Genomic DNA, 12,558 nt, shown 5'->3' with positions numbered 1-12,558 from the left:
TTTGATGTAATGGCTATTTATTTTTTTCCAACTTTATGCAAATAATAGTTGACTTTCAGTAGCAGAGCCGCACTGCAGAGGGCGACAGTGTACTGGGAATGAGAGTGTTGAGACTGAGCCGATTGTAGCTCTGTCTGATGTGTTGATTATGAATTTATGAGGGATTCAGCGAGTCAGAAAGAGTCACGTTTCAGTACTACTATTCTATACAATTCGTTATTACTACTATTATAGTTTTTACGCTTTTTGAAATGGCGTAATCTACTCTATTGCTGCAGTACACTGCAAAAAATGATTTTCTATTTAGTGCTTTTGACTTGTTTTCCAGTACAAATATCTACAAATATTAAATCAAAATGACAAATATTAAATATCAAAATTAAGTGAGTTTAAGCTTTAAAAAGAATAAAAATATCTGCCAGTTGGGTAAGAAAAGTACATTTAATTCAAAAGGGAATCATTGGCAGATATATGTTCTAAGCATAAAACTTCTGATTAATTTCTTGTGTCATTTTGCTTAAGTTAATGTAACTTGATTAATAAACGTTTGAATAAATTTAGATATTACTGGAAAACAGGATGAAAAATGCTAAGAAAACAAGTTTTGCAGTGTTATGTATAGTGTGCATAGTATGAATGTTCTATATGCATGAAATACCCCACGATGATAACCACAAAATTGCATTAAAGATGCAAAATAACTATTTTTAAGAACTTTCTAAGGATGGAATTGAATTAAACTTACAACCTAATGAGGTCATGCGACTACAATGATTACATACTGCATACAATTTCACATGCTACTTTAAAAAAAGTACAGTGTACAGTCAGTGTGTACTACAGTAGACAGTATGCTAGTATTCCATTCTGAACACAGCCATATACTTTTTTTTTACATTGGTTGAGCGAAATATTTTACAATTGAATACATTTGAATTGTTTCCCCTTTACAGTCCAAGTTGCACCTCATCTGCAAACACACTTTTGTAGAGAAGGACAAAAAAATTGAAGGGGAAGAAATAAAGAGAATTGGCTAGAGTCATGGCATATGTGAACATGATGTTTTTGAAACACAAGCTTTAGGTGTCTGTGTTCATGAGTGAAGCAGTAGTTGTGTAGAAGTGCTGTTCGTGTTGTGTGTAGGTGTGTTTGAGTGTATTGAAACCGAGTATTTTCCCTTTGCAAGAAGGTTTGATTGATTGTGATGTTTTGATAAAGTTTGCCTGAGCAGAATGGTGCTGAAACACTTTTATAGCTGCCTTTAAGATTATGGGAACAATAAATCTGCATGTCTTTTGTTTTAGACAGAGAAAAAGCTTTGTTTTTTGTTGTTTTGCACAGTTTTGAGGGTTGTATTACCAGTTTAGCAGCTGGACTGGGGTGAGTTGCTATTCAGAAGTCACATGTGTGTGAAAAAAGGCTTATTTTGAATTAAAGATGTGCCATGAATGGACGATAAGATTTCAGGCCTTGAGATGGAGAATGTTGTAATACAGAGTGGGTCATGATACCGACACATCCGTGACAGACTTTCAACACGGTTTTTCCTAGGAACTCCTGTCACGTATGTCATGCAAAAATGCAATGACTTTAATGTGTGCAAATGGATTTCTGACAATCCTTCTTAAGCGCCGCTCAGCAGGAAGTGGCGTGTGTAGATAGTGTATGATATGTTCTTTTTTTAATTTTGTATGAGCAAACAGCTGTGCTTTCCAGCACCTTTATTTATGTACAAATGCTCCTCTGTCAAATACTCTGCGGTCAGTTGAAATAAAAATGTTTTGCATTAAAAGTCGCCTTGTGGTCATCATTTACTGAAATGAAAACTTTTTGTCAGTAATAAATGGTGTATGCAGAAATTCCAGTTGATCAGTTCTTAAATATTAAATCAATAAGCCATATGTGTATTTAGCAAACTGTGTGTGTGTGTGTGTGTGTGTGTGTGTGTGTGTGTGTGTGTGTGTGTGTGTGTGTGTGTGTGTGTGTGTGTGTGTGTTTTTCATTACACAAATATAGGCTACTGCAAAACTTTGGGGAAGTCTCTTCTGCTCACCAAGGCTGTATTTGATCAAAAATACAGTAAAAACAGTAATATTGTGAAATAATATTACAATTTAAAATACCGTAAAATGTAATTTATTCCTGTGATCAAACCTGAATTTTCAGCATCATTACTCCAGTCTTCAGTGTCACATGATCCTTCAGAAATCATTCTCATATGCTGATTTGCTGCTCAAGAAACATTTATGATTATTATCATTTTGATTGTCATCAAATCTTGACTCAGTGTCTGGACATAGTCTGTTTTTAATATAGTCTTGGCTGACATTTTATCTTTTTGGCTCCTTTTTGCTGAATTCATGATGAATAGTACAATGTCAATTGTATAACCACTAAGAAATCACAATAGAGGTCAGACTGACTTGTTTGCTTTTCATAAGTCATTGGTTGCAGAAATATAATGTGACAAGAAGCGAGTTCATGGCCTCATGGGTCATTTAGTCTATACAGAGGCTTTTCATCCCCTTTAGCCGTCTTTCTGCAGCGCACCCACACTGGCACACCGGTGTGGACGTGCAGACCCAGCGCACCCTTACCCCCCGCGGACGAGAGACGCCCTCCTGGAGACATTCAGAGGGCGCCAAGGTACTATTTTTAATCTGAGCACTAAATTTGGTAGAAATCCTTTAAAACGGGCACGAAGACGGATGTACAACGGCCGCCAGTGGATAAAGGACGTGAGGTTGTGCCACACGGCCTGACTCTGGATCTGTTCCAAAACCAACAAGATCCCTGTCCAAAAGCAGCCTTTGAATGCTCTACGTTTACATTTAGGCCTTTTATATGCATTTGCAAGAGGCTTTTATTCAAAGTGACTTTGCAACATTGATTGCAACAATGATGCAATATTAGGCTAAAGTAAATTAGATGAATATTAAATAGAATGGATATTAGTATATTTATTAACACTTCTCACACTTTTCCATTTTCTAAGGATGGTTTCACTGTGCTTGTAAAGCATTTTGAGATTTGTCTTGTTTGCTATAAGGAAACATGCAGAGTTGCTTTAAATAAATTTATTACATGGCTTGGTTGAATTCTAATGTAGAATGCGGTGTGTTATTTCTTGATAATAGACCTCTGCTAAGTATAACACACCGTTGCCATGAAAAACAGAGCGTTGCTATGGATGCAGGATTCTAACCATAGAGACGGAACGGACTATTTTCTTTAGCGGAAGCAATACAATCGTTTTTAAATCAATAAACTCCTTTTTAAATAATATTTTGTGTCAAATTATTGATTTATTTGGTAGGTAGCCATGTAATAAGCGGGATAATGTAGAGCGAGGCGGTTGTTATAGCGAATACAACCCCTTCAGGCTGATTCAAGCTTTGCGTCGCGTCGGGGTCCTGATCAGCCTGTCGGGTTGTATTCGCTATAACAACCGCCTCGCTATACATTATCCCTTACATAGATACACTCACCGGCCACTTTATTTATGGCAGAGATTCAACAAGGTGCTTTAAACATTCCTCAGAGATTTTGGCCCATCTTGTCATGATATCATCACACAGTTAATGCAGATTTGTTGTCTGCACATAATCATTGATGATGTGAATCTCCTGTTCCTCCACATCCTAAAGCCGCTCTACTGGATTGAGATCTGGTGACTGGAGGCTGTTTGAGTTTAGTGAACTTATAGTCATGTTCAAGAAACCAGTGTGAGAAGATTTGAGCTTTGTGACATGATGTGTTATCCTGCTGGAAGAAGCCATCAGAAGATGATACACTGCGGTCATAAAGGTAAGGACATGTTCAGCAACAATACTCAGACTGTGGCGTTAAAATGATGCTCACTTGGTAGTAAGAGACCCAAAGTGTGTCAAGAAAATATCAATCACACCATAACACCACCAGACCCAGCCTGAACCACTGATACAAGGCAGGATGATCCAGGCCTTCATGTTGTTTACATCAGATTCTGACCCGACCATCTGAATGTCGCAGCACAACGCTTCATCAGACCAGGCAACGCTTTTCCAATCTTCCATGTCTGATTTTGGTGAGTCCGTGTGAATTGTAGCCTCAGTTTGCTGTTCTGATCTGACAGGAGTGACACTGGTGTGTCTTCTGTTGCTGTAGCTCTTCTGTTTCAAGGTTTGACATGTTGAGTGTTCAGAGATGCTCTTCTGCAGACCTTATTACTGTTACCTTTCTATCAGCTGATCCAGTCTGGTCATTTTCCTCTGACCTCTGGCATCAACAAGGCATTTTCGCCCACAGAACTGAAGCTCACTAGATATTTATTTCTGATCTTCTCTTTTTCTGATTATTCTCTGTAAACCCTAGAGATGGTTGTGTGTGAAAAACCACGTTCAAAGTCACTTAAATCACATTTCTTCCTCATTCTGATGCACAGTTTGAACTTCAGTACATTATCTTCACCATGTCTACATGCCTAAATACATTGAGTTGCTTCCTTGTGATTGGCTGATTAGATAATTGCATTAATGAGCAGTTGAACAGATTCCTAATTAAGTGGCTGGTGAGTGTATACATATTATTATAGGCATATTAAATTAAATTTCTTTTGTCTTTCTTGCTTTTGATTTTTGTTTCTCTGTTGTAATGTGTATGTTAATAATAATTGGACTTATATTATAGGAACTATATTACCTAAAATTTAGGACTCATATTTTCAGATGTTAGCCTGCAATGTTCTGTTAAAGTTTGCAGTATACAAAACATAGCATAATAATGCTGCAAACATTTTGAAATAGCCGTGTGATGCCACATATGCCATAAAATATGGCCTACAGTAGTCAGCTCACTATGTCCTGGAACAGTGACAGTCACTGATCAATAATGCTAGCTGATGTTTCTGAACAATCATAAACATTCCCATTTCAAAATCACAAACATGGATCAAAGCGTCAGCTCAATGCCCAACCATTGCGTCGTTTGTCAGCCACGTCACTCCCTATTTAGGCTGTGCGACCACATCAAAGCCCCCAAAATGAGTACCCACTGGAAACGTCCCAGGGCAAAGTATCCTGTGTTGAGGCCTCAACCCCGTTTGGATGCTTAGACCTCTGTGGACCTTTCCGTGGACCTTTAAATGAGCACAATGCTCATTACTTTAACAGCACCGCTGCGGAAGTTCAACAAGATGGTACAATAGAGTCACAGCAGAGGAATTTAATCAGCTAGTCTGGGAGTCAAAGTTCCCTGCTGATTATCGCTCGGTTTTGTTATTGTGTTATTTTGTTATTTCATTCCAGGATATTGTGTGCATTGTGCTGTCCAGCTCTGCTGTGCTTCAGCCGGCCCGTGTAAAGAGTCTTTCAACACTTCTAGTGAAGTATGGAGGGAGTCGCTAGGGTTGAGTGTTTCTACTTTATGCAACGTGCCTGGATACCGATTCAGGAAGTGCTTCATAAGAGCCGTGCATGAAGCCGAATCATCTTTTATGCCCAGAGGAATATTTTATTGTTCTCTTTAAATGCATGAAACGGAAGTTGCGATTGTCTTTTCTGCCCTATATTAGTGAAACGGCTTCTCGAACAAGAGCTAATGTAGGGCGGGATTTGATTTAGTCAATTGGGAATAGATTGGATGTTTGAATGGTTGTGGTTTGCTATTGGTGGATCTCATGTGAGTGACAGGTTGCCCCGCCCTCTTCATCAGAGAAGAGAAGAGATGCTCGCTGCATGAAGGAGGGGAAGTTATTTTGTTTAAATATCACAAGGCATATACAATAATAATAAAAAAAATAGGCTAATAATAAATAGTGCAATATTTCATAAATGAAGAATTGTCGATTTTGATTTCATGGCGACTTTAATTGTGCATTACATTTAATTGAGTCTGAAGTGCATTCATCTGCATATCAACTTTGTCTCATACATTTCTCTTAAAGGGATAGTTCACCCAAACTCACTCTCGAGTTCCAAACCTGAATGGGTTTCTTTCTTCAGTTGAACAGAAAAGAAGATATTTTAAAGAATGTTGGCAACCAAACATTTGACTGAGGCCATTAACTTCTATATCAGGAAAAAAATCCTATGGAAGTCAATGTGGTCCATCATCGGGTTACCAACATTCTTCAAATAGAGGTTTGGAACAACTTGAGGGTCTGCAAATGATGGCATAATTTACATTTTTGGATGAACTATCCCTTTAAAATATTTAAAATAGACAAAAAGTGTTGACATACAGACCATATAAAGCTTTAATGTGCATAGCTCTGATTTATCCTTGAGAATCTGATGAAATAAGTCTGAGAACAGATGAGACACTGTTGAGATCCCTTCTGAAACTCTGAAGAAGACGTGAGATATTTCCCATATATTGATTTTTCTCAGAACAGTGTTGTTATTGTGAACTATATAAAACTATTAATTGAAATATACACTCACCTAAATGATTATTAGGAACACCTGTTCAATTTCTCATTAATGCAATTATCTAATCAAACAATCACATGGCAGTTGCTTCAATGCATTTAGGGGTGTGGTCCTGGTCAAGACAATCTCCTGAACACCAAACTGAATGTCAGAATGGGAAAGAAAGGTGATTTAAGCCATTTTGAGCGTGGCATGGTTGTTGGTGCCAGACGGGCCGGTCTGAGTATTTCACAATCTGCTCAGTTACTGGGATTTTCACGCACAACCATTTCTAGGGTTTACAAAGAATGGTGTGAAAAGGGAAAAACATCCAGTATGCAGCAGTCCTGTGGGCGAAAATGCCTTGTTGATGCTAGAGGTCAGAGGAGAATGGGCCGACTGATTCAAGCTGATAGAAGAGCAACTTTGACTGAAATAACCACTCGTTACAACCGAGGTATGCAGCAAAGCATTTGTGAAGCCACAACACGCACAACCTTGAGGCGGATGGGCTACAACAGCAGAAGACCCCACCGGGTACCACTCATCTCCACTACAAATAGGAAAAAGAGGCTACAATTTGCACAAGCTCACCAAAATTGGACAGTTGAAGACTGGAAAAATGTTGCCTGGTCTGATGAGTCTCGATTTCTGTTGAGACATTCAGATGGTAGAGTCAGATTTTTGCGTAAACAGAGTGAGAACATGGATCCATCATGTCTTGTTACCACTGTGCAGGCTGGTGGTGTTGGTGTAATAGTGTGGGGGATGTTGTCTTGGTACACTTTAGGCCCTTTAGTGCCAATTGGGCATCGTTTAAATGCCACGGTCTACCTGAGCATTGTTTCTGACCATGTCCATCCCTTTATGACCACCATTTACCCATCCTCTGATGGCTACTTCCAGCAGGATAATGCACCATGTCACAAAGCTCGAATCATTTCAAATTGGTTTCTTGAACATGACAATGAGTTCACTGTACTAAAATGGCCCCCACAGTCACCAGATCTCAACCCAATAGAGCATCTTTGGGATGAGGTGGAACGGGAGCTTCGTGCCCTGGATGTGCATCCCACAAATCTCCATCAACTGCAAGATGCTATCCTATCAATATGGGCCAACATTTCTAAAGAATACTTTCAGCACCTTGTTGAATCAATGCCACGTAGAATTAAGGCAGTTCTGAAGGCGAAAGGGGGTCAAACACAGTATTAGTATGGTGTTCCTAATAATCCTTTAGGTGAGTGTACTTAAATAACTTAAAATATGAGTACTATATATATATGAAAAAAATAGTTTATGTTAAAGAAGAACTAAAAATTACTAAAACTTAAATATAAATTGAAGCTAAATAGAAATATATGTAAAAAAAAAACTAATAAAAATGACAGGCACAAAGAAAAATGACTAAATCATAAACTAAAATTACAATGAAAACAAAGCTAATTAAAAATAAGAATAATGGTGTTTAAATCCTAAAATAACACTGTATCAGATCCATTTGATCTGCATTTAATCTCATTGTTGTCTACGGGAAACAACCGAGACTTCTTTTGTAATGTTTCTTCCTATGAATGTTTTTATGTGCTTTTATGTGTTTTTGAGGTCAAAAGAAGTGAATAGTAAGTTCATTTGAGTCACACATACTGTATTATCAATCAGTGGCATAGGAAAGCAGTTAGTCATCGATATCTTGTTTTGTTCCTGAAGTTTGTGGTCAAATTCCCATCTCCTCGGCCGAAACAGCGGAGCGGCCCGACTTTATTGTGAATGTGTTTGACCTGGAAATGTTGGGAACACAGCGGGAAACTGCTGTAACGTGATCCGCTCAAGAAAAGACGTTTCCTTCAGCCCTTCTGGAATTTAAAGAATTGAACGGTGGGTCAGAAAAACAGATTCATTATCGAGGAGCAACAGTACGGTGAATGATTTCATATCAAAACAAAAACAAGAAGTGGCTTTCAGTGCTAAACCAGTTTGTTCTGGTTCGGCACACATTCAGTGTGGGGATTTATGGGGCACTGAGGACATCTCACGCCATCTAGTTTCAACCAGTTCAGCTTTTTTTTCATTTATTAGTCTTAATAGCATTTAACTTTTAAAAGACAACATCTACATATTTGAGATAGGGAATAAACAAGTGATTTCTTGTCAATTATATTTTCATGATAAATGGATTACACACACACAAACACACACACACACACACACACACACACATATATATATATATATATATATATATATATATACACACATTCAATCCATTTACAAAACTTGAACGTAACACTAAGGTCCCTCTTGTTGACATTAGTAACCAATATTAATTAACAATAAGCAATGCATTGGTTACAGTATTTACTAATCTTTGTAAATGTTAGTTAATTAAATTACAACTGTTCATTTTTGCTCAGGTTCAAATAATATTAACAAAATACAACTTTTCATTTAATAATATATTAATAAATGTTGAAATTAACATGAATTAGGAGATTAATTAAATGCTTTAGAAGTACTTTTCCTTGTTAGTTCATGTTAACATGTAATTAACTAATGTTAACAAATAAAACCTGTAATTGAAAAAAGGGTTACCAATTAAATTGTTTATTTTACATATTTGGATTTATTTTAGTTTACAGAAATGATTTTAAATTAATATTAATGAATGTTTTTTTTTATTTATTCATTAATTTGACATATTTTTATTATTATTATTTTGAAGATATTTTTTGATTTAATGAAAAATAACTTGTTTAATTCAACAATGCTGTGTGAAGTTAAAAGCACCACTGAAATAAATCTGATAAAAAAAATTATTAGTTTTATTTAATTCTAAAGTCAGTTGCACAATATATTTAAGTAATTTAAATAAAACATAAATAATAATAAAAAAAACAAGTTGAATTGATGTGCTTTAGAAGGTTTCATATCTAAAGAGTCCAAACTATAAACTGTGCTTGATTGATTTAAAGCCACTTGAACTTCCAAATACGGTTGTTTAATACTGTAAATATGATTTATGAGCTCTCAAAAGGGCCTATTTCATGCGCAAGACCTGCTCTTGTGTCTAGAAGACATCAAGACTGCATTCTTGAACTTAAGGAAGAAAATGAGGAAACAATGTCTGCATGCAGGCCTGCCCCCTCGACCTAAAGCATTATGATGAATTCCTCGAGCTGTGTGTCCCGAGGCTCCAGGTCCTCTGAAGTGTCTAATTCTGCCCCACCAAAGCTCACAATGTCCTGGGGATTTATGATGTTCGGTGTATCACGCTATTTTTAGCAGGGCCTCTAAAATGGACTCGGTCCTCGGCTCCATTGTTTCATAACACGCTCTCGCCGCCCTTTGCAGCCAAACGCAGACAATGGAGCATCCTCGCCCCTCGCAGGCGCCGGACAAGGTGCCTCTCCTTTGTTCATCTCCTCGGGGAGTGTGCGCTCTGTCGGGACAGCAGCGGGCGGTCGCGTGCGATGACAGGTCAGCTGTCCGCTGCTGTCACCTACTGTCCCGACGCCAGACACAGACCACCGAGACACGTGTCACTGAGGATGCTAACAGAAAACATCACTCCCTTTGACTTTTACCTGCATATGTCAGTTGCATAATCAGAAAAAGCTGTAGGCCTTTATGTTTAGACATGGCTACATTTTGGCTTCCTAACAAATTTTTATTTTTTTGTTAAATATTTTCTGCCACTTGGTCTTACATTCTAATGCAATGACATTCAAACATTTTGACGAGTGTTAATTTAGTATAATTATGCAACTATTATAGTTTTTAATCATATTTAGAATTTTTATTTTTAGATTTTAAAGTTTTAGTCATTTCGCAGTTTTTGTCATTTCATCTTTTTTAAAATGTCTTATTTATGAGATGCAAGTCAAAATTGATTTAAAAAGTCATAATTTTGACTTTTTATACCATAATTTCTGCTTTTTATTTCATAATTGACTTAGTATGTCATTATTCAGACTTATTTTGTCATAATTTCATTTTTATCTCATAATTATGTTAATGTTATAAGTTTATATCATAATTTAGATTTTATGTCATAAATTCTTTTTACTCTTAATTATGACTTAGAATGTAATCATTATGATTATGTCATAATTTAAACTTTTTTGCCATTTAATCAAAAGTCATTTATGAGATGAAAAGTTGAAACTGACTTTTATAACTATTGAACTATTAACTATGACATAAAAAGACATCATCATTTTGACTTTTTATCCCATCATAATCTCATAATTGATAGTGTGTCATAATTCTGATGTAATTCGTCATAATTTCATATTTTTATCTCATTATCATGGGTTATTATGTTATCATTTCAACTTTATCTCATAAATTAGATTTTTGTCATACATTTTTGTAATAAGTTTTGATTTTTAACCTTAATTATGAACTACTATGTCATTATTGTGCATGACTTATGTCATAATTTCGATTTTTTTTGTCATAATTTCAACTTTTTAACCTTTTTTTCATTTGATCATTTTAAATATATAGATATACATCACGTCAAACTAAATGTTTAATTTTATTTTATTTAAGTTTATTTTATTTAAAGTAACAAATGTTTTTTATGGTTTGGTTTAGTTTAGTATTGTCATAAACCAGCACAAGGGGGCGCCTGTGTCTCTCGCTCTCTATGCAGGAACACACACACACACACACACACACACACAGCGAAGCATCCGCTTGTTTGCTGCCAAGATTAGTCGATCTAAAGCACTCAGGTCAAGTTGTTATATGTGGAAGGAAGACATCATTACCAGAGTCATTTTGTTTGGATCCCTCAGTACTGAGACGGCATTGTTTAATAAAAGGGAAAATGCTGGAGAAATATTTGCATACAAAGAGCCAAATTTCTGAGAATCTGAGAATCAAAAGTGACTGATTTTAAATGACTTCTGGGATTGCATTTAAGCATACATTTTTTCAATTTGTCTAAAACTCGGCAAAGCAGCATAAAAATACATGGAACTTGCAGAAATGCAGAATATTTACAATTCTAAATTATTTTCGTATAATTTAAATACTATTTCAGGTTTATATATATATAGGTCTATGTCTAGGTTTAATTTTCATTTAACTTTTAGTTATTTTAGTGCATCAAGCATTATTTTATTTGTTATGGTTGCCTTTCTAATTCCTGCCACATAATAAATCCTGCTTCTGTAAACATGAAAAGTATAAAAATTAAATTTTTAGAAATTAGAAAAATTACATATAAAGTATGAGATGAAAAGTTGAAATGATTACTTAAAGTCGCAATTATGACAAAAAGTAATAATTTTGACTTTTTATCATATAGCCTAATTTGAACTTTTTAATCTCATAATTGACTTTGTCATAATTCTGATTTAATTTGTCATAATTTCATCTTTTTATCCCATATAATCATGACTTAATATGTTTAGATTTTCTTTTGTCATAATGTCAACAATGTAATATAACCTCACAATTATGACCTTTGTCATATTTATGACTTAGTTTGCCATAATTATGCTTTTTATATCATAATTATTATTTTTCAAATCAGAATTTTGACTTTTGTCATCATTTTGACTTTTCATATCATTAAAATGACTTAGTGTGTCATAATCTCGACTTTTTATGTCATAAATATGATTTACCAAAGCATGTTTTTTTTTTTTTTTTTTTTTTTTTTAGCAGTAATGGGCTTCCATAAAAATCAGAGTAGTTGGATAATATGTTAATATATTACTGGCATTATTCTGGCAGGAGATTTCCCACCAGATCATTTTTGAGAGAAAAAAAAATCTCTTAAGAGTCTTTGTGAGCACATGATCCGTGCTTGAACTCCACGTCATCATCGGTTCAACAGCAACCATCTCTGACTTTTCCAAGATTCCCTCCCACAGTTATGGTCCTCCGTGAGCGTACTGTATGAAATGCCGAGCGTGCGTCGATCCTCAGCAAACCCTTCGTTCCCCAAACCTTCACAATGGCTCCAGCTCTATCAGACATCAGCGCATGGATCTCACCTTCCGGTCTGACCCGGCTCTGACATTCAGGCTGTTCTAATGAGCCGTCAGCAATGTTTCTCCGCAGGTTTGGCGTCTCCCTGCCACCCTTCGCTCGGTGCAGCGGAGATGCTGTTTTTATCCCAGACATTCCAAGCAGTTCCACTGACCTTTCCATC

This window comes from Scardinius erythrophthalmus, assembly GCF_964197995.2.
Source record: "Scardinius erythrophthalmus genome assembly, chromosome: 10".
Taxonomy (NCBI): domain Eukaryota; kingdom Metazoa; phylum Chordata; class Actinopteri; order Cypriniformes; family Leuciscidae; genus Scardinius; species Scardinius erythrophthalmus.
The sequence above is the reverse complement of the archived record's forward strand: the minus strand, read 5'-3'. Positions refer to the sequence as shown.